Here is a 22,932-nt window from a genome sequence, read left to right as displayed (position 1 = left end):
CTGATGTTGACTTGTATTGTTTGTTTACTGAACTCACCATAGCAACAAATTCCGTCATGCTGGCTTGCTTTTGCCGTCACCGTCTTTCTTGTTTTCTTGTCCCGCTATGCCGACTGTTATGGCGGCTTTTGCGTCCCTAGTCTAAACACAGCATAAGGAGGCCATATAAACATTGCCCAATTTTTTTAACAGACAAAATACCGTAAATCCTAAGTGAAAGCAGTATTATTGTGGTCTCATCTGACATACTGTACCTTACATTTGTGACTAACAATGTACTCTCAACTTAACAATATCCTGTCGTTCCATTATGGATTTGCCCTTGGGATGGGAAGCTTAATTGATGGAAAAGAAAAGATCAGGATATCTATAAGATGTCAATGCAGTTTTGTAGCATTCATCTCATTATAGCTGCAGTGTTGACATTGTCCTGAAGAGACTTTGTTTGGCATTAGAGTCTCATTGACTTCCGGGTCCCTGGCAATAGACCTATCCTAAGGAAAAAGCAGAGAATCCAAATGAATCAATGTATTTTATGCATGACAATGGTATTCAAGACAGAGATTCTCCTGATACGTGTAATTCATTAATGATAGTTGTCTTAAAATATACCCAAATTATTGTAAAACCCTTAGGTGGATACTACACATTAGAATCCTAGCCTTACACTGCGTGTCTTATAATTACATATATTTACTTTCAATTGAAACTGATTCCCCTTCAAATTAATGACTTTCGACAAGATTAAAGATTAACGATCTAAAAGGTTGAGTGTGATTAACAGTGATGAAAGAACTTTACTTTGTTCTGATCGACGAAAACAAAAGCCAGTCTATATCAAAGGAAAAGGAGGCCTACAGCCATGCCACTATTAAATGTGCTTATGAAGGCAGATAACTCAGTATGCGGTATACTCTGTGCAGTCTGTTCCAGGATATGGCCCCAACGACTTCCCCCTGCTGTACCCCTGACAATACCCATACTAACTTCCTCCTTCACATGCAGGGAAATGGCCTGGTTCTTCAATTATTCACAAATACACTTCTCCCGTACAATAGGATCTCATTAAACTTATACAACAAAAACACAACATTAAGGCAGATGTTTAGGTTCTAGTTATAGGTGCATATGAGGTATTGCACTAGGTGCTAGGGAAGTAGCTATGTGGAACTGAAAACGGACTATATTAAATTCAAGTCTCTATGTAAATGTGCAAGTTGAACGGAGGAGACAGTAGTCTTAAAATGTATTGATGCTCAGTCACTAAAATGATTTACGAGTTTGTTTCCTTTGTTTTCTCCCCTTAGAGCATTGATTTATGGCCGGTATAAAACACCATATCCAGTGGTGTCACATCAAAATGCCACTATGTCCTCTAGTTGACAAATTACAGGTGTGGCAATGTTTGGACACACACACACATGAGGATTGTGTGCTGTTTTTGAACTACGATTGGTTACTGTATATACAAAAACATCTTCAAATTGCATTAGTTTTTTACTTTCTTTTACACTACATGCTCCAAGCTCACCTTGTTCATTCAAGTGCATTCGGAATGTCTCAGTGTGTCATTTGAAAAAAAGGCAGGCATCATTGTATTAAATCCCCACTAGACACAGACTGGTTGAATCAATGTTGTTTCCAAATCATGTCAATGAAATTACGTTGAAACACCGTGGAATGGATATTGAATTGATGTCTGTGCCCAGTGGGATGTGATTGTTATAGCATATATCAACTTAAATAAGCTAACAAAATGATGGGAGTCTACTTTATAAACAGTGCCAGTTGTCTTTGTAAACAACCAGATGTTGTCAGTGCCTTATCTATTTGTCACCTTGTCTACATGGAACACCATCCAGAAACACTGTTTTACATTGTAACCCTCACTTGACCTCATCAATGTGTCAAATACAAAGTTCACTATGAAATGAATTGACTCTGCATTATATTTGAGACATATTCTACAGTACTTATCACAGATAATAGGCACCACTAGTGAGAGTGATGGATTGCCTGGGCATAATACTACTTCTTCATGAGGGAAAAACAAAGTCTGCAACTCCAACAAAACTAATTAAAATGACGGAACTTCACAGCAGTGAATGAGAAATGGAGTCGTTTATGGCACAGGCTCTGAGTAGAGTTAGCTCTTGAACAGCTTCACAGATCTGTGTGTATTAATATTTTTACGCCAATATTGCCTCTCGTCTTCAGTTCTTCTCAAACCATAGCTCAGTGAATCTATGGAGGCCTCAGGCACTTCAATACATACTGCCTCTGACAGAGTGTGCAGAAAATGAAAGTACAATTTTAATTGCAAACATTGCAAATGGCTCCACTTCCCGGTCCAGTGGTAGCACATTAGCATGTAAAGAGGATCATAGATGATCCCATCGAAGCAGACGGAAAAAGACAACCTCTCATTCATGCTCACTAAAATTGCGTCAATGCTATCATTATCATAGTTATTTTTGCCGTTGATCTGTTTCTACACTTGAGAGAGATTGCAAGGGTGAAATCCATAATTTAGCATGAATCACTTTCTTTTTTCTACAATATTTGATGGTTGCCTCATTGAAATTGAGAGGGAAGTATTCACATTGCAGTTTTACACAAAGCTCTTCTGGAATTGGAACAGCATGGTTTCTGCTATACTTCAATTTACATCCTGTGACATAATTATCAAAACAATAACATCCAAATGGAATTATACAGATTCACATACACTACCCTATGTATTTATTTGGACAGTGGAGCCAAAATGTCTATATACTTCAACATTTTGGATTTGTGATCAAATGTTTCATATGAATGTCACCTTTTATTTGAGGGTATTTTCACACTTATCGTTTAGAAATGAAAGCACCTTATGTATCTAGTCCCCCATTTGATGATTATTTTCCACTGACAAATTCACTTATAGTGTATTATAGTCGTCAAAAGTTTAGTGGTCGGTTCCATATTCCTAGCACGCTATGACTACGTCAAGATTGTGACTACAAACTTGGTGGAAGCATTTGCACTTTGTTTTGGTTTTGTTTCAGATGATGTTTTTCACAATAGGAATGGAATGGTGAATAAGGTATTGTGTCAATTTGGAGTCACTTTTATTGTAAGTAAGATGTTTTCTGAACAGTGTGGATGCTACCATTATTATGGATAATCATGAATATTGATGAGTGAGAAATGTACAGACTAACAAAGATCATACCACCCCCCCAAAAAATGCTAACCTCTTTCCACCAATGTCTCTTGATTCAGCCATTTTCCTGTGTCAATGTATGAAAGCTCTGCAACTGTACCTTTCCTTTCCGACACATTCATAGCATTAACGGAATCTGATGTTCTTTTGGGCTCTTATTATATGGCCTACATTCCGTCTCGGAAGACGTGGAGCATGATAAAATGTGCCACGGATTCCCAGATGGGAAATGTGACACTGTTTACAAAACCACTCCCGATAATTTATTGAAAAACAGCAGAGATCTCAATTTAAGTTCTCTTCTCCCTGCTAAATCAATTGAAGCTGCCTCCTGTATTGAACCGAATAGCCAAGATACTGTATCATAAGTTTGAAGAAAAGTGTGTATGGCAGCTTGTAGCTAGCAGAAAAGTACACTGTAGCTCCATTTCCTTACATGCTTACCTTTCTGTGTTACACAACTGAAAATCAACTGAACCTTAATCGTGCCATATCTTCATTAACAGAAAGGGCCTGCAAGGAGGCAAACTAAAGCATTGATGTCTGTATCCGCAAGACTTCCAGAAACTGCATTGTAATATCTGTCAGGATGCGCAGACTGTTCCAGTTGCTGAACTATGTGACGCTAATGCTAACTGAGGCCCTCATACTGTCTCTTGTTTACATTCTGGTGGTGACTTCGTCTCCCAAAGGTGAAACTAGCTCTTCTCAGACACACTGGCTTTCAGCTCCATAAATCATTTACTGGCCTTTGGGAAATCCTGAGAAAGTATTAGGAGCAAGACTATCAGACAAGCTTCAAAAGGCTCTCGAAGCTCATGTGAGATGGACTTCAATGATTGAGTATTGACTTATTTTTGACTGGGGAGAAGAAGAAAAAAAACATGGCGGCTGGATGCAACCAAGATGACCAACCAAAACAAACTTGAGCGTTAAGTTAGCTCTTAGCCCCGCAGCGACATCAAGGCTACATCAAATACCTCACAGGAAGCCAGTATGACGAACGATAGGAGACTTTTGAAGGCCAGTCCAAAGGCACACCGTCTGAAGCGTCTATATACCCTTATGATGTGAAAATGTTAAGCCTATTCTCCCCTCCACCACAGAAAACTCCATTACGAATAAGCATTATGAATGATAAATTACCAATAACTCGTTGAACATGCAGCCTAACAACCACATTGGCCTTAATGGACTATGGAGCGTTGTGTTTTCTTCTGTAGCAACAAAGTTTTCTTCACAACATCTAATCTCCAAAATAGAGTACTATTATGCTTTCATCTGGACCTTTAACCATAACCTATCCACTATAATTTACCTTGCAAGGCGAAGAAGCCGCTCTGGCACAGCTCATATTCTTTGAGGCACGCAAGCCTCTTCAACTATGAGAAGGTCATATCATAGAGAAAAGAGCTGAAATACATTCAAAACTACAAAACAGAAAACTGCACAAAACAATGCGATGCTTCTATATCGAGCAGTCTGGCTGAATCTGTGGAACAAGAATGCACAATCACATGCACACAGTAAAACGATGAAGGGGAGAGGATGAGCAAAACACAATGAGATTTGATGAGCGAGAGAGCAACACAAAGAGAGAACAAGGGAGTGAAATACAGATAGGGGGAGGAGGGAAAGAAGGGAAGTGGATGGAGGTAAGGCATGCAGTGCCAGAAACGGCAAAGCAGTGCAAAGCTCCAGGACCAAGGCGAATATGTAGGCGCCAATAGCAGAGAGAAAGAGTGGCTGAATGGAAAATCTGCATGGCGTGTGTTAGAAGATGGTGCCTTTGGGGGTGTGAAAACACACTGGGAGACTCGCAAGCTGATTAGCACGCTTGGGGAAAGCCTTTTTGGGGCTGAAATGCTAGGGAAAAAATGTATTTTCCTCCCAACCCTCAAGCATACTTTACCCCAGAGTTAAGCCTGTGTATTTTCAATGAGCAATCCTTTTCAATTCACCCCCACTTCAAGTGTTGTATTGGATGGCCTAGGATGGTCTTTGTGAGACACAGAGTAGGTGAACGGATGATCTCTACATGTGTGGATGAGGTGTGATGGTGTGCGGGTGCTTTGCTGGTGACGCTGTCAGTGATTTATTTAGAATTCAAGGCAAACTTAACATGGCTACCACAGCACAAGTGCGCAGCATATGTGGGAAGTCATTCAATACTGTTGGAAAAGCATTCCTCATGAAGCTGGTTAAGAGAATGCCAAAAGTGTGCCAAGCTGTCATTAAGGCAAACTTTGACTACATTGAAGAATCAAAAAATAATTGTTTAACGCTTTTTTGGTTACTATGTTATTCCAAATCTGTTATTTCATATTTTTGATGTCCACTGTTATTCTACAATGTAGAAAATAGTAAAAATTAAGAAAAACCCTTGAATGAGTAGCCGTGTTCAAACTTTTGATTCGTACTGTACATATATATATAGGTTAGGAACCACTTGTCTAGCGGTCTAGGCCGCTGCCTCTGATGCATATGTATTATTTCAGCACACTCTCATCTATATCTCTCTCTATCCAATAAACATACACAGACTTAAAAAATAATAGAATTTTTTTTTTATGTATTGGGCTATGCTCTTTTTGTGGCTGAAATTATATGTAGATGGTATCCAAATCGATAGAGTACAGCAAGTATGGAATCAGGTAACAGTACGGTCAATTGAAAATTCAGTATTTGATGGGAAAATCCAACAACCTTGGTGTTGCAAGCATCACAGTCCAGCCATCTGAGCCCCCTGAACCAATAACCTCCTCCTCAGCCAAATGAAAGCCTCACAATCTGGGCCCCCACCAGGGGAAGACAGGGGCGAACTCTCTCCACTGAGCCTTCTCCACAGAGGGACAGAGTCAGTGAAGAGTGAAGATCTCAATCTTAGGGCACTGTCATTACAGTGTCAGTCTGGCTGCCTGGTGTGTGTGTGTGTGTGTGTGTGGTGTGTTTGTGTATTTGTGTGTGTGTGTGTGTTGGGTTTCATGTTAGACTAGAGAGTAATGCTGACCTTGGTTTACCTCTCAGGATTCCATTCTGGACAGCCGCCTACCCCCAACCATTACAGACTCCCACCTTGCCCTCATCCATCCATCCCTTCCTCCCCTTATCTATCGCTCTATCTTGGGGATGAGAGTGGTGCCAGACTAAGCCAACGGCTGTGGTAAAGAAGTCACGCATCTTTGTGTCCCTCCACCTGTGCCAAGCCACAGTAGTCTGCAGGCTCTAACCTCTGCACGCTACCATTTTAAAGGCGTAGGGATACGCTACCAACAACTAGATCCAGTCATTAAAAGGCTTTTTCCAGAAAGCCTCTGCTCTATTTGACTTTCCCTGTCATACGAATTTCTGCTGGCTCGTAACTTTCCGGGCAACAGTGAAAGCAAGTTAATTTTAATGCATGCGACTGTCAAAAAGATTCCCCGTTTTATATTTTCAGTGAGAGGTTATTGTGCTTTTCGCTTCATTTCAGACGCAACTTGATAAAACATAAGAGACGTGCTTATGTCGGGGTGGGAAAAAGCTGCCAAGTACGATACAAAAAGAGGAGATCAATGGCAATATCACTGTCAGATATTCAAAACAGTTTACCATTAATGAGAGCACGGCATTCTCCGACTTTGCCACCATAATAACATTTGCTGTGGAGGAAATGACAAGGTAACATCTACAGTTGCTAGATGCAGGAGAATTGCCAGTAAAGAATGTATTCTAGCTTGTTTCCAAAACACAGATTAAGCCCATATGCCTGGAGTAAAACACATTTTCAATGGAGGTATTCCATAGACATGCTTTTCAGTCCACGATTAGGCTTAATATGGGTCAGGGATACTGATCCTAAGAGTTGAAAGTGAACAGAATTTCACACCAAAAATGTATATTATGTCTATGGGGGTCACGTTACTGAACCAGTTCAGATGAAGTGTCAACTTCAAATCACATTGTAAAAATCTCCAGCACAATAATAGTGTGTCATAAATTTAATTGAATTACCACAACAATTAATTGAAAAATGCTAGAATGACAAACCAAATAAATATGTAGACTACAGCAGCCTAGAGGTAGGCAAATTGTGTTCTTTCCCCCTGTCGTCTCTCTGGCGGTGGCGAGAATGATGAAGAACTGTAGGCTACATGTGTGCACTGCGGAGGCCCGTTGGAGGCTTGACAAAAAATAAAAATTCCCTGTTTGCATTGATGTTCATAAAATTCCACCAACCCCATCTTGCGCAGTGGAACCCGATATGATATGTGACCACCTGGTTACTGCAACACCATTCTGCCGAGACACCCAAACCAGAGTGGCCACCGCAAAGCCCAAGAGCCTGACCCTCTCTAGAAGTTGCTATAGCCCTGCTTGGGATATTTAGAATATATTGGCCATTGGCTGAGACACAGGGCCTGTTCTAGCGTGATATGTCAGGGCAACCTTTGTGGATGTCCATCATCATTTCTATTAAGAATTACAATTTGTATTACATGTTATGAATTTGCAAAAAAGACAATATGTTTTGAAGTTGCAAATGTACAATATGTTATGAATTTGCAAAACGTACAATATTTTACAAATTTGCAGATACGTATGATACTGTATGTTATGAATTCTAGCTAGGTTAACAGCTTGCTAATGTTAGCTAGGCTCGGGGAAGGGTTAGCTAAAAGGGTTAACGTTACGGGAAGGGTTAGCTAAAATGCAAAGTAGTTTCAAAGTAACTAAACAGTAGTAAGTAGTTTCAAAGTAGCTAATTAGCTAAAATGCTAAAGCTGTCTGTGATGAGATTCGATTTTAACATTTGGGTTGCTAGACGTTCACGTTTTGCCTTAAGTAACCATCTGTCTTATGCAACCATACCAAACATAACATGTCTTACTTTTTAGTGTACTGGATTTGCATTTACTATGTTACGTCTAGTCTATGAGACCAGGCTGATCACGGTGGGAAATTAAAAATGTGAATTGGGCAAAGTTAGATTTAATAATGCATGTAGGTTATTATTTATTGAGATGCATTAATAAACCAAATCAAATAGTATTTGTCACATGTGCCGAACACGTGTGTAGACCTTACCGTGAAATGCTTACTTTACAAGCCTTTAATAACCAACAATGCAGTTCAAGAAATAGAGTTAAGAAAATATTTACTAAACTTAATCAAAAAGTAACACAAGAAACTGACATAACAATAACGAGGTTATATACAGGGGGTACTGGTAACGAGTCAATGTGCGGGGCTACAGGTTAGACAAGCTCACTTGTAAAGTGACTATGCAAAGATAATAAACAGCGTGTAGCAGCAGTGTTAAAACAAAGCAGGGGTGTGTAAATGTAAATATCCAGGTGGCCATTTGATTAATTGTTCAGCAGTCTTATGGCTTGGGGGTAGAAGCTGTTAAAACCTCTTAGCGCACAGATCCCGTTAACAGGATAAAAATCGACAACATCCGGTGAACCTGGAGCGCGCCAAATTCAAATTACAAAATGGTAATATTAAACATTCATGAACATACAAGTGTACTACATCATTTAAAAGCTTCTCTTCTTACTAATCCAACCACGTTGTCAGATTTCAAAAAGGCTTCACGGTGAAAGCATACCATGCGATTATCTGAGGACAGCGCCCAGCATACAAAAGCATTAAAAACATTTTCCAAACCAGCAGAGGCGTCACAAAAGTAAAAAATAGCGTTAAAATAAATAACTTACCTTTGAAGATCTTCCTCTGTTTGCAATCCCAAGTGTCCCAGCTACACAACAAATGGTCATTCTGTTCAATAAAGTCCTTCTTTATATCCCAAAAAAGTCAGTTTAGTTGACGCATTTGATTCAGTAATCCACCGTTCCACTAGTTCAACATGCATACAAAGGAATCCCAAAAGTTACCAATAAACTTTGTCCAAACAAGTCAAACAACGTTTCTAATCAATCCTCATATGTAAATAAACAGAACAATTTAAGATAAACAGCGAGGTGTGCTCCCTCATCCACGCGCGCCACAAGACTACAGTCAAAATGAGAGCCCCCTTGAAAAACTACAAATTTGAGCTAATTTTTCAAACGACAAGCCTGAAACCCTTTCTAAAGACTGTTGTCATCTAGTGGAAGCCATAGGAACTACAATCTATTTATTTGTATATCCCATAGACCAGCATTGAACTGGACAGTGACAACAAAAAACAAACTCTGGATGGATTTTCCTCGGGTTTTCGCGTGCAATATCAATTCTGTTATACTCACGGACATTATTATAACAGTTTTAGTAACTTACGAGTGTTTTCTATTCAATGCTACCACTTATATGCATATCCTAGCTTCTGGGCCTGAGTAACAGGCAGTTTACTTTGGGAACGTCATTAATCCAAACACTGCCCCCTAGCCCTAAGAAGTTTTAAGGAGGCTTTTGGTCCTAGACTTGGTGCTCCGGTACCGCTTGAGAGAACAGTCTATGACTTGTGTGACTGGAGTCTTTGACCATTTTTTGGGCCTTCGTCTGACACAGCCTAGTATATAGGTACTGGATGTCAGGAACCTTGCCCCCAGTGATGTATTGAAAGCTTGATTTTATGGCTATTTTAAAACAACTTTCCTGCAATTTTACTTAGTAATGATTTATGTTCAATACTTGGTCAATTGATTTGATGATTAAATCTAAGCAAGTAAATTATATGAATTGATAGTTCACCTATCTGTTTTCTTTTATTCTGTAATGGGCTCGCAAGTGGCGCAGCGGTCTAAGGCACTGCATCTCAGTGCTAGAGGTGTCACTACAGACACCCTGGTTTGATTCCAGGCTGTATCACAACCGGCCGTGATTGGAAGTCCCATAGAATGGCGCACGGTGTTGTCTGGCTGGGTTTGGCCGGTGTAGGCCGTCATTACGAGCCAAATATTTGTTGTTAAACTGACTTGCCTAGTTAAATAAAGGTTAAATTAAAAAATAAGGTATATTGTAACCATGTGTGTAAGCAAATCAAAGTTTATTTAGCACTATCCTTTTAAAACCATAAATGGGTGCTCCAATCGCTTAAAATAACACTCCTTAAGATCTGTTTCTTACTTCTAATAGTCCTACTCATCACCATTATATTTACAAATAGAAAATTATCAGTTCTCACAATGGTGCTTGTTTCGTAAAGTTAGATCAAATCTGAATCAATATCTCATAAGATCACAAAGCAATTCATTTGTATTTTACATAACAGAACCAAATATAATATCATAGCATAGCAGGCCTAATACTTTACTGTTACACCAAAAACACCTGCTAATTTCCAATGATATTTTAGGATAGTTAGCTGAAACTGAATAGCCAACAAAAAAAATCATATGTGCCAAAGCTCAACAGAGCCTCTAGGCAGGATATACAGTGCATTTGGAAAGTATTCAGACCCCTTCACTTTTTCCACATGTTGTTACGTTACAGCCTTATTCTAAAATTGAATAAATCCAATTTTTCCCTCATGAATCTACACACAATACCCCATAATGACAAAGCGAAAACAGGTTTTAAGAATAAAAAAAAAATGTATTAATATTTAAAAAGAGTAATACCATATTTACATAAGTATTGAGCCCCTTTGCTATTAGACTAGAAATTGAAATCAGGTGCATCCTGTTTCCATTGATCATGCTAGAGATGTTTCTACAACTTGATTGGAGTCCATCTGTGGTAAATTCAATTGATTGGGCATGATAAGGAAATGCACACACGTGTCCATATAAGGTCCCACAGTTGACAGTGCATGTCAGAGCAAAAACCAAGCCATGAGGTCAAAGAAATTGACCGTAGAGCTCAGAGACAGGATGGTGTAGAGGCACAGATCTGGGGAAGGGTACCAAAAAATGGCTACAGCATTGAAGGTCCCCAGGAACACAGTGGCCTCAATCATTCTTAAATGGAAGAAGTTTGCAACCACCAAAATATTTCCTAGTGCTGGCTGCCCGGTCAAACTGAGCAATCGGGGGAGAAGGGAATTGGTCAGTGAGGTGACCAAGAACCCGATGGTCACTCTGACAGAGCTTCAGAGTTCTACAGTGGAGATTGTAGATCCTTCCAGAAGGACAACCATTTCTGCAGCATTCCACTAATTAGGCCTTCATGGTAGAGGGGCTGGATGGAAGTCGCACCTCAGTAAAAGGAACATGACAGCCCGTGAAAAACAAGATTCTATGGTCTGATGAAACCAAGATTGGCCTGAATGCCAAGAGTAACTTCTGGAGGAAACCTGGCACCATCCCTACGGTGAAGCATGGTGGTGGCAGCATCATGCTGTGGGAATGTTTTTCAGTGGCAGGGACTTGGAGACTAGTCAGGATCGAGGGAAAGATGAACGGAACAAAGTACAGAGAGATCCTTGATGAAAACCTGCTCCAGAGCGCTCAGGACCTCAGGCTGGTGCTATGGTTCACCTTCCAACAGGACCCTAAGCACACAGCCAAGACAATGCAGGAGTCGCTTCAAGACAAGTCTCTGAATGTCCTTATGTGGCCCAGCCAGAGCCCGGACTTGAACACGATCAAACATCTCTGGAGAGACCTGAAAATGTCTGTACAGAGATGCTCCCCATCCAACCTGACAGAGGTTGAGATGATCCTGCAGGGAAGAATTCCAAATACAGAAACTTTCCAATACAGGTGTGCCAAGCTTGTAGCGTCATTCCCAAGAAGACTTGAGGCTGTAATCGCAGCCAAAGGTGCTTTATTATCAAAGTTCTGAGTAAAGAGTCTGAATACTTATGTAAATATTACATTTACATTTACGTCATTTAGCAGACGCTCTTATCCAGAGCGACTTACAAATTGGAAAGTTCATACATATTCATCCTGGTCCCCCCGTGGGAAGTGAACCCTGGTCCCCCCGTGGGAAATGAACCCACAACCCTGGCGTTGCAAGCGCCATGCTCTACCAACTGAGCCACACGGGACCACAATATGATGTTTCAGTTATTTTTTTATACATTTGCCGAAATTTAAACAAAAACTGTTTTTGCTTTGTCATTATGGGGTATTATGTGTAGATTGATGAGGGGGGGGGGGACTATTGAATCAATTTTAGAATAAGGCTGTAACGTAAAAAAAAAAAAGTGGAAAAAGTCAAGAGGGGTCTGATCACTTTCCAAATGTAGTGTATGCTTTGATTGAAACAAAATACGAGAAAGGCTAATACTTTTTTAACACCATCTGCACTAATTTGCTCACGAAACAGTAATTCAAGAAGATCGATCAAAATGCATGGGCTATTTCCATGAAACTGATTGAGATCAATCCAATGATTGGCATGCAGATGCAGTTTCACCAGTAAAATGTGAATACTTTTAATTCCCTATTGACTGCGATGGCCTATTTTGAAATTAGGTATGCCTAATTTGGTGTTTGAGGGTACTAAAAATATAACATTTTCTTGAGACAATATGTGTGGGCATAGGCAGATGTTGCAATTGGAGGATGCATTTGATTCTATACAGGGCTCTCCACTCCTGTGCCTGTAGAGCTACCATCCTGTAGGTTTTCATTCTAACCTTAATCTAGCGAACCTTATTTCTAACAATTAGCTGGTTTATAAAATTAATCAGGTTAGTTACAACTCCATCTCATATGTATATACTGTACTCTATATCATCTACTGCATCTTGCCATCTTTATGTAATACATGTACCACTAGCCACTTTAAACTATGCCACTTTATGTTTGCATACCCTACAGTACTCATCTCATATGTATATACCGTACTCTATACCATCTACTGCATCTTGCCTATGCCGTTCTGTACCACCACTCATTCATATATCTTTATGTACATATTCTTTATCCCTTTACACTTGTGTGTGTATAAGGTAGTAGTTGTGGAATTGTTAGGTTAGATTACTTGTTGGTTATTACTGCATTGTCGGAACTAGAAGCACAAGCATTTCGCTACACTCGCATTAACATCTGCTAACCATGTGTATGTGACTAATAAAATTTGATTGATTTGATTTGATTTGGGGTTGGAGTGAAACCCTACAGGGTGGTAGCGCTCTAGGAAAAGGGTTGGAGAGCTCTGTAATGATAGGCTATTCAATAGGCTACATCTGTCAGTACAAACTTTGATTGAGGAAATGATGATGTCAATTTAAAAAAATAGCAGTACTACACCACTGGTGGAACCAATAGTGTCTAATTTTTGGTTTGAAATCGATCTCTTTTAAACCTCCTAAATGAACCTGTTTGTTTCATACTAATTCTGCTATTTAGTTCACTTCATTGCAAACTCTGCAGGAGGCTTCTCTTTACATTGTTCACATCACATTCTCCATCTTTTAAGAAATAATGGTTTTCGAGAGAAGTTACTAGATAGTGGCTAGACACTGTTGGAAAGCTGTTGGATGACTTAGTGACCATTGGGCTGACAGGTTAAATCTCTGTGAAGCTCTGCGTCCAAAATATTAACCATTAACGATATCCTGATGCTAACTCTGCCCTTCTCTCTCTCTCTCTGCCTTTCAGACTGACTGTTCCATGGCCCCTCATCTTCTCTCTTCTTAGCCGGAAAAGAACCATGTAGTCTGAACAGGTTCTGATATGGTAAGTTGCTACAGTTTGTCGGTGTAATACAGGCCGAAATGTAAGGGCTAAAGCGGCAAAATGCATGCTAGGATGACGTATTACATATTTTGATAGCCACATGTTTCCCCTGATTATTCATCCTTAGCTTCATGACCCCACAAAAAAAGAAAACTTAAATTATGGACCCTGTACATTATTGGCCACAGCCACTAAATATTATTTTAACAGAGAAAACAAATATATATTTCACTTGGTAGCATCGATTAAGGGGGGAGAGCGCGTGATATAGTCACAGTTGATTAAAAGCAACTTCAATCAGTTTTGGAACCGTGACATGGAGAAAAGTACCACTGCCTTCCCTGTTTGAGCTCAGTCTGGATGAGTCTTTCCTATCTGGGCTTGGTACTTATACACAGACACATCACACGGGAAGAAAAGGGAAAAGCAGTGGGTGGCTTTCCAAAATGTGTATGTGTGTTCTTCACAGATTCAAATACTAATACACGTATATGCATTCTAACAATGGAAGCACTTAAAAAAAATAACACAGCCTTGACATCCACATGTCAAATTCGCATTCAGATGATAACAAATTAAACTTGGGCTTTGAAATACTGAAATGCAATGTACAGTAGAGCCTGCAATGCAATGAATTGGAGAGACTGAACTACAATGCAGAGACTGAAATGCAATGCATTTGAGGTACTGAAATGCAATGCATCTCTTTAAAGCCCTCGAGCTCTATCTATCTGGTGATGCAGAAGCACAGACCCGAGGGACCGAAGGTTATCAATTTGTATACAACACGAGAATAAAAGCACAAATACAATGGCATGCATCATGTTATGTTTGTTACCATATACAGCCATTGAAAATCTTCATGATTTGAAAGAAGAGGTCTTCAACATAAAGGTTTCAAATGTTTTTCATATGATTATCACTGACAGTTTTAGCATTGCTAGGTTTTCAATGTCAATTGTCAGTATAAATTATTTGATTGTAGCAGTACTGGGTTACATCAATGACACATATAACAAATAATATCAGATATGATCAGTGTTCCCGGGAAAATAGCACACAGTGGATTTGTCATTCTACTGCAGCAGTCTTAAAACCGAGGCAGAATAATTCATTGCTAGAGGGCTTAAGGATCAGGACTCAGCGGTGCCTCTAGGTGAGTAAGGCCCCAGGGCCCTTTTTTTAAATATTTTTTTTTACTCAAACCCAATACAAATACTCCCGTTATGTGCAACAAGATAACAACTGACCAGAGGCCTGTGCCAATCAGGCTGCCCAATCCCACCCATTCTATGTTCCCAAATTGTAATGGGAATGGTAGGACATTGCACATTGGAAAAGAGACACTGGCACAGCACACAGCCAATTATTTCTGTAGCCAAAGCTCTGTTTATATTGGCGTCAAAGAGTAAAAAAGCCACTGATTATACAATAATAATACTGTGTTTTCTTTACACGGATGACTGCATTATACAGGGGTGTTTTTACATTAGGCACAGGCAACTAAACCTGGAATAATAAACCAGTTCTGAGGCACTGTTTTAATTGTATTGCTCTACCTCCTTATAAAATAGGAAAAATAACTCTGCAAAGAGAGTTTGTCACAAAACTGAATGCCCTGAATTACTGTTACAGGCTCACTGCTAATCACTGCTATAAATCCATCGATTTACATGCACATGCACCAACAGTAATTCTTGTTTACTTATTTTCTGCGTTTTTTAAAAGATTTTTGTAGTCATATGAAGTTTGCTTTCTGAAATACAAATGGATGTGCCCTGTAAAAGATTAATGAAGCCATCTTTGACTAAAATTGGAGCATGGGTCTCCTTTGATGAAGTCAATGGCAAATACATCTTTTTTTGGAGGAAAACCCAATGTTTCCACCGATAAAATTCTACAACAATAATCCACTCTGTTGTTTGAAATATAACAGTGTCTGGTTTGCTTTGGGGGAACAACTATATATTAAGACAACCGCAATCCTTGTATGTATACTATACCTACGGTGTATGCATATCCGAAACCCTTACATAGATGTTTATCTGCCACGGTAAACTGCTAATCACATATTTGTACATATTCCTTCATCATCCTTTGTTATTTTAGAGCTTTTGCTCATATTTTTTCTTTCGTGAAGGAATACGGTAAGGCGACAGCAACACTATTGGTAATCAGCAGACATACTCCTGTTTGACAACAAGATAAAGCCTTTGAGGAGACCGTTGAATACGGCAATAATCACAAAAGGACGGGCGGGCGGCCCTGCCGCAGCTTAACCTCAACATTATAGCAAATGCTGCTGGGAAATCTCAGCCCGTAATGCCCCTCTCTAGCATCCTCATCTTGTGGAGATGGAAGCTTGGAAGCTCTGGTAAAAAGAAAAGAAGCTTCTTACTACCTTAGAAGACCCTGAAAACCTCTACAGTTTTGTCTGAGCCTCTCTGAATCGAATAAGCAAATCTTTTACATCATCAGATGAACGCAGAAAATAGCAGCTCACCCTATACACCAATGAGATGTTTTTTTAAAACATTTTGCATAGCAATATTCAATGGGGTATTATTATATCACAGTTTTATCACTTTGTCTATTATTAGTAATATGGTTATTTTTATTATTTTTTTATTATTATTTTTTCTTTAGTAATATGGTTATTAGAATATCATATTTGCGACACTCTGCAGTAGATAGTAATTTCTATTACTTTATACCTGAGTCTATTTACATGCAATATTACAGGAAATGCACATCTCCTGCCATCACAAGAAAGAAAACTGTTGTTAATAATGTATTACATTTCTGTAGCACTTTTCATAGAATCCAAAGTGCTTCAAGAGCAAAAGAACAAACAAGCAATATATCATGACAGGCCAACCAATAGAGGCCAAGTCTATGAAAGCTGTTAATCTCACTTTTAGAGTATGCCAGTAAACAATTCTACTAAATCCACTGCCTTTTGATTGTTTGCTTCCGGCTTATCGGGATACCTGGAGTTGCTAGTTTTCTTGGTAGCATCAGTTATTCAATGTTTATTTGTTTCTCTGAGCAAATTAATATCCACTGTCCGCTATCAATGAATTAATCCCGACAATAGATTGCGGTGAGCCACTAATGACACCAAATATAGAAACTGTCCAAAAACTATTGAAAGTCAGGTCCTGTACTTTTTGAATAAGACATCTATTATAATTCAGAAAATTAATATTGACTCAAGAGCATGGCCATCTGGCTTGCCTTTTTTTGTACCATCATCTTTGAAACGCAAGAGAAAGTATTATGTATTATCCAGCCCAGGCTGAATTTATATTTTGTCCACTAGATGACAGCAGTGTATGTGCACAGTTTTAGACTGATCCAATGAACTATTGCATGTATGTTCAAAATGTTGTATCAATACTGCCCAAATGTGCCTAATTGGTTTATTAATACATTTCCAAGTTCATAACTGTGCACTCTCCTCAAACAATAGCATGGTATTATTTATCTGTAATAGCTACAGTAAATTGGACAGTGCAGTTAGATTAACAAGAATTTAAGCTTTCTGCCAATATCAGATATGTCTATGTCTTGGGAAATGTTCTTGTTACTTACAATGTCATGCTAATGATGCTAATTACATTAGCCTACATTAGCTCAACCGTCCCGCGGGGGACCCAGCGATCCTGTAGAGGTTTTAAATTATATTTATCTCAGTATTATGGATTTCCTGATACTAAAGTAAAGTGTTTCATATCACAGCACGCATGTTTTCATTGAATATCTTAATTAGATATACAATGGTAGCCAATAGTCTGGTATCTCAGTATAGCGCCTATCTCCAAACAGGACTCATATACAGTGCAACAACTGTTGTCTGAATAGACATTGACAACTATGTTCAACTCTTTACTGTTGGAAAAGTGACCCATTTGATTGAAATGAGTAGTCAGTACCATACATCTTTCCACATGCACGTATGGCCCAACCAGCTAGTTCAATGGGGCGGCAGGTAGCCTAGTGGTTAGAGCATTGGGGCAGTAACCGAAAGGTTGCTAGATTGAATCCCCGAGCTGACAAGGTAAAAATCTGTCGTTCTGCCCCTGAACAAGGCAGGCCGTCGTTCTAAATAAGAATTTGTTCTTAACTGATTTGCCTAGTTAAAGAAAATAAATGAAGACAGATTTCATTGGGATTGAAGATAATGTGAAAGGTGATTGTTGAATACAAAGAGCAGTGTGTTCCCTTCTGGTTCTGTTCAGTCGAAAGTGGACTGGGAAAAAAAACTTGTATTTGCTTTAGGTATAGACTCCAAAGCCATGAACAAATGATAAGGCTACAGGAGAAGTCTAGAGCCAATTTTTTCTTCTTATACCAAACACTATGGGCTAAATGTTAAACGCAGGGCACAGCAGGAGGAATAGGTTGCAAATGGAGCACTGTGAGGACAACAAGTAGGTGACAAATTCTTAGTGACAGTCGGAACATTTGAACCACACACAAACACACGCACACACATTACTTTTTATGTATTTTACATTTGTGTGACTGTCCTTGTCTATAAGTGTATCAGTGTTTTGTAACGTGCCATGTTTTTCATTTTTTTTGTGGACTCCAGGAAGAGTAGCTGAGGCTTCTGCAAAAGCTAAATGGGGATCAAATAAACAAATGAGCCACATTGTAGAAGCAAAACTCTAGAAGAATCGTGCACTATATGCATTGGAGGAAGAAAAATGCAATTTTTGCGAAAAACCCCTCATTATGAATTCAGCATACATCAGGTCGTAATTTATATTGAACGTTGAGAAAAAAGGGGAAAAAGGTCCACCAGATTGTACGTTTCACCATGGATTTTTCAGGCCGCTCTTTTCTCCACCCAATTAGGGAACATTACCTGGAGCGGTTCCCACGTGAATGTTTGAAGAGCGGGGGACTTCCACTACTACATTAGAACCCCCCCCCCCCCCCTATCTCTCTACTACACATGTGCACTAACACTACACCACCTGCATTCAGGAGACGGAGAAGGGAAAAACATGCTGTGTTGATCTCTGCCGTTTTTCTAATTGCCCACTAATTACCCAGTCAAAACCTAGCCTCTCCAATCAGTTCACCAGAGGGCATATTTTAGGTCAGTCATCATTCATGGAGTAACAGTATGTGGTTATCAATCATTAAAACATTGTTTTGCTAATCTTACACTAATGCTCATCAATCATGTTTCCCCCCCAAGAAAAGAATGTGCAGAAAACGAAGGTGAAGGGCATTGATTGGTCTCAAGGCCCAGAGCCAAGGGTCTATCCATCTGTGGTTCCCTTCTGTTTGCTCCTCAATCCTAACGTCATCAGGCAACATATTAATAATTCAATCATTTTTGCCACTGACATGTTTTCTTCTCTCTCTATCCTCTGCAATTTTTAAGAGGATGCTCATCAAACAAAGCTTTTCCTCTCCATTTCTGAATTCCGTAGACTAACATTCAAAACTGCAGTACACATTGCAGCTGTAGTGCTTCCTTTATAACTATGATGAGTCATTAAAAGAAGGAAGTTCAGACCGGTGTTTTTCCTCAACAACCTGAACTGTGACTGTTCCACGTGTGCTGATATCACAGCAAAAATGTTAACAGCCCTTATTGAAATTCAGGAGTAAACCCCACATATAGCCCAGCTAGCCAGGCACTGAGATAAAAACATATTGCGCCTAAACTATCTTTGTCCTCATGAGAGTAAACAATTTATTTTCCTTTTGTGAATGACTGGCAATTTTAATAGCATGACTGTCCTTCTCTTTTACTGGATGTATAATTTTGGCACCTCCTGTGCTCGACTCCGACAGTCAGACAATGACTCTTCTCAGCTCTTGTAATTGAACAAGAGATACGTTTCCTCTCTCTCTCTTTTCCTTCTCTGTTAGGTGATACAAGGAACAAAGTGACACGCCGCAATTTAACCCCGTAGAGTCGATGTCCACACCACCACGGAAATCGAATTAGCATAATAATAAATCAAAATCCGTCAGTTTAAGCTAGATATATATATTTTTTGCATTGGATGCATCTCAATCCACAGCATCCGCAGATGTCGCACTTCGCATCTGCGGGGAAAGTTGACAGCTAGAGTGATGTTTGTCAGACCGTGACACATCCTGAAAATCTCTTCTCACAAAATCGTCAGTAGCGTCCAAACGGTTTGGCCTACAAACTATTATGACCCCCTCTATGGACTACGTACATGTTGATTGTTTTGGTCTAGGATGCCCTGAAGGTCCCCTGATACCAGCTGAGTGCCAAAAATAAGGGGTTAAATACACCAACAACAAAAAATCCTGATGTTTCGTATATATCTCTCATATATAGGACAGACACGTCCTTCATTGTTTTGTGTGGAGCTATCTGTTGTTCCATTTAGTCAATCTGTTATTCATTGCATTTGCATGTGCTAATTGCAGTAAGGCCAAATAAACATTTTCATCCAAGTTTTTTCTATATTTTTTTATACTTCAAGGGGTCTTAAAATTCCAAATCAAATAACAAAATGATCCTTGGTATGACCTTCTTAATTGCCTTCGCATATTGGCCAGTAAATAAAACAAAATGTCAGCCCCACCATTTTCTCACACTCTACACTTGTTGAATTACTGTAAATGTAGTCTTAGGTAGGATCATTCACATAATATCCGTTTGATCCAATGATCCAGGTCTTTGCCATCTTTAAGCCTTGGGGTATTCTTCCATATCCCTGATAGTTTAATGAAATTCATTATTTGCTTAATTAAGCAGTCGCCTCACCTAGTCTCCCGTTAGTGACTAACTTGCTGATTGAACTGTAATGCTTTATCAACTAGGTGTGTGCCTTAATTCCTTAATTACATGGCTCCCACAGACTCAAGGGCAAGATCCCCAACCTACACACCTCGCCAGATGGGGAGGTGGTGTCATTTCGCTGTGTCCCTTATCCTTCAGCTTCCCTAGGCTGCAGACTGTCTTTGAAGGGGGTTCTTTGTTCTATCCCGGTGTGTTATTAGTCCTGACTGAGCCAAATAAACAGATGTGATCCTCCGTCGTCTGCTGAAAATCATACATCAGAATGCCGAAACACATTAAATAGGTGCCGATTACACTCCCTGATTTGAAAACACAAAGAGGGTCAATGAGGTCAGGTGTCATCGCAGTGTGGCATTTCCAGTAGAGCATTCAAAAAAATGAAGAAGTGAAAGAGAGGAGGAGAGAGCGAGGTGCCACAGAGTGAGTGAGTTGTGTAACTTGGCCCCATCCATTTATGTTATGTAACAAAAGGGCTCCTAGCAGCTCCGTTCTTCAGCAAAGGCTGATTAAGCCCAGGTCTATGGCATGAGGAGGGACTTAAAAAGGCTGTTTTCTAGAGGGCTGGGCTAATCAATATTGACAAGTGTTCCTCAAAGAGAGTAGGAGTGATTCATGCTTCAAAGTGATTAAATTGCCCATGCTACACGGCTACGCTCTTCTCTGTTTGAAGAGAACCCTTTGACTAGAATATCTCACCGAAGTCTCTCCCTCAAAAGATGAACTTGTGTTGTTGTCCCCGGCTGAATGTGTTATCTTCTCTCTGCCGCTGTCGTGCATCAAGATGAATTGTCCAGTGTAGAAGGTAGATGTTGTGATAATAAAGCGCATCTTCTATATATTTTGTGCGAACAGTGCGATTTGTACTTAGGCTTACAATAAAGAGGGAGGCCTTCAATTTTACTTAGAGACAGGTTAATACTGCCTAGGGCACAGGCAAAGAGCTAACAATAAGATTAAGACAGCCGGCCCTGAGTTCTAATCTTTAGGAAGAATCAAGCTTTTTATCAAAGTGAATTTACTGTTTTCCTAGTGTGAAGTGTCTGTGTACGCTGGTAAAAGCTCCTCTACTATAGGAGGCAAATGAAATGAGAAACTCAAAGCCGCACTGTGCTACCAAGGTGGATAATAGCAACTCAGGGTTCAGACACAGGTGGGAGAACACTGACAGAAAATGACACAATTGCAGCCCTAAATGAGGTACCAACATAATTACCATTGGAGTTCTGGTAGCCCTCTTTTTTTCCGGGAAATGTCGGCTCTTTAATGACAATATTTCAATGCCCTATGATCTCTTCCAAAGCATACACCAACCAGACTGATCACAGCTAACCAGCATGTGTTAAAGTCCCCACTTTACCTAGATAAAATAACAAAAAATGTGTTTTAGGGACAATTGTTATTCATATAGTCAGACAACACATAGACCATTTATGAGGCTTTACTCCACCAGGATAAAATGTAATGGTATAAAGGGGTAAATGTATGGAGCATTGTATCTAACAATCAGATTGTAAAGGATCTCAAAATAACCCATGTTGAAGCCATCAGTATAGTGTTGCTACGGAATAGAGCGTTGGGAGCATCAAGTAGTTCATAAAATGGACAGCATACACTTGTTTCATACCTGTTCCATTTTCCCATCTGAACTCAACGGCTTTGTTTGGTGTGCTCTGTCATTTCACCTTAAACCTTCCATCCTATCGAGTAGCCCAGATGTTTAATTTACTCATGTGGACTCAATGTCTTTTCTTGGTTTGTTCCATCTCAACATACACGATCATCACTTCCCTGGCTGCATCCCACATCATTTCCTTTTTAAAGGAGCATAACTGCAGGGCTGAGGTGCTGCATGGGTGGATCTCCCGTAAAACTGACAGTCAGCAGCATGGTGCCATGGGTGTGGCACACAGCTGCAAAGTGAACATGAATACATTAAATGGGAAAAGATATGTATCCACAGGATTTACTTTTTTCTTGTTTATCTCATCTCTATCTATCTCACTCTATACCTGCTCTTTATCCCCCACTTTCTTCTCTCGCTTCCCTCCCCCTTCTTTCTAACCTCTCCCCCATCTCATCCTCTGTCTCTCTCTCCCGCTCTTTCTCTCTCTCCCTCACCCTCTCCCTCTACATTTTATCTCCCTACTTCTTTCCCTCCCGCCACCTCCTCTTATCTCTCTCTCTCCCTTCCCCTCATCTCTCCCTCCTATCTCTCCCATGTCCCTCCTTCACCCTCTCCCTGTTTCTCTACCCATCCCTCACTCTCCCCTTTCTCTCTCACTCCTCTCCACTCCATTCTCTCCCTCATTCTATCCTGCATCCCCCTCCTCACATCTCTATCTCTCCCTCCTCTCTCTTCCTCC

At 39.9% G+C, this 22,932-nt stretch overlaps 1 protein-coding gene across 5 annotated transcripts in view; it reads left to right on the top strand.

Moving 5' to 3' along the window:
* LOC129827957 (leucine-rich repeat and immunoglobulin-like domain-containing nogo receptor-interacting protein 2) overlaps positions 1-22,932 on the top strand; it is a 407,967-nt gene that overhangs the window by 85,972 nt on the left and 299,063 nt on the right. For all 5 annotated transcript variants that reach the window (XM_055889266.1, XM_055889268.1, XM_055889267.1 and 2 more), the window contains exon 2: positions 13,687-13,764. The gene's annotated coding sequence lies outside the window, so the exon portion shown is untranslated. The remainder of the gene's footprint in view (positions 1-13,686; positions 13,765-22,932) is intronic.

This window comes from Salvelinus fontinalis, chromosome 29 (genome assembly GCF_029448725.1).
Source record: "Salvelinus fontinalis isolate EN_2023a chromosome 29, ASM2944872v1, whole genome shotgun sequence".
Taxonomy (NCBI): Eukaryota; Metazoa; Chordata; class Actinopteri; order Salmoniformes; family Salmonidae; genus Salvelinus; species Salvelinus fontinalis.
This window is presented reverse-complemented; position numbering and strand designations above follow the sequence as displayed.